The sequence below is a fragment of the Bison bison genome, unplaced genomic scaffold, assembly GCF_000754665.1.
Source record: "Bison bison bison isolate TAMUID 2011002044 unplaced genomic scaffold, Bison_UMD1.0 scf7180017864270, whole genome shotgun sequence".
NCBI lineage: Eukaryota > Metazoa > Chordata > Mammalia > Artiodactyla > Bovidae > Bison > Bison bison.
The window spans coordinates 448,625-449,964 of NW_011494842.1; positions in this window are offsets into that span (position 1 = coordinate 448,625).

A 1,340-nucleotide genomic window follows, 5' to 3' on the forward strand; every position below is an offset into this window, starting at 1 on the left:
TTTGGATTCCTTTTATTTCTTTTTCTGCTCTGATTGCTGTGGCCAAAACTTCCAAAACTATGTTGAATAGTAATAGTGAAATGGGCACACTTGTCTTGTTCCTGACTTTAGAGGAAATACTTTCAATTTTTCACCATTGAAGATAATGTTTGCTGTGGGTTTGTCATATATAGCTTTTATTATGTTGAGGTATGTTCCTTCTATTCCTGCTTTCTGGAGAGTTTTTTATCATAAATGGGTATTGAATTTTGTCGAAGGCTTTCTCTGCATCTATTGAGATAATCATATGGTTTTTATTTTTCAATTTGTTAATGTGGTGTATTACATTGATTGATTTGTGGATATTGAAGAATCCTTGCATCCCTGGGATAAAGCCCACTTGGTCATGGTGTATGATCTTTTTAATGTGTTGTTGGATTCTGATTGCTAGAATTTTGTTAAGGATTTTTGCATCTATGTTCATCAGTGATATTGGCCTGTAGTTTTCTTTTTTTGTGGGATCTTTGTCAGGCTTTGGTATTAGGGTGATGGTGGCCTCATAGAATGAGTTTGGAAGTTTACCTTCCTCTGCAATTTTCTGGAAGAGTTTGAGCAGGATAGGTGTTAGCTCTTCGCTAAATTTTTGGTAGAATTCAGCTGTGAAGCCATCTGGACCTGGGCTTTTGTTTGCTGGAAGATTTTTGATTACAGTTTCAATTTCCGTGCTTGTGATGGGTCTGTTAAGATTTTCTATTTCTTCCTGGTCCAGTTTTGGAAAGTTGGACTTTTCTAAGAATTTGTCCATTGCTTCCACGTTGTCCATTTTATTGGCATATAATTGTTGATAGTAGTCTCTTATGACCCTTTGTATTTCTGTGTTGTCTGTTGTGATCTCTCCATTAAATATTAAAAGCAGCAAGGGAAAAACAACAAATAACACACAAAGGAATTCCCATAAGGATAACAGCTGATCTTTCAATAGAAACTCTTCAAGCCAGGAGGGAATGGCAAGACATACTTAAAATGATGAAAGAAAATAACCTACAGCCCAGATTATTGTACCCAGCAAGGATTTCATTCAAGTATGAAGGAGAAATCAAAAGCTTTTCAGACAAGCAAAAGCTGAGAGAATTCTGCACCACCAAACCAGCTCTCCAACAAATACTAAAGGATATTCTCTAGACAGGAAACACAAAAATGGTGTACAAGTTCAAACCCAAAACAATAAAGTAAATGGCAATGGGATCATACTTATCAGTAATTACCTTAAACGTAAATGGGTTGAATGCCCCAACCAAAAGACAAAGACTGGCTGAATGGATACAAAAACAAGACCCCTACATATGTTGTCTACAAGAGAC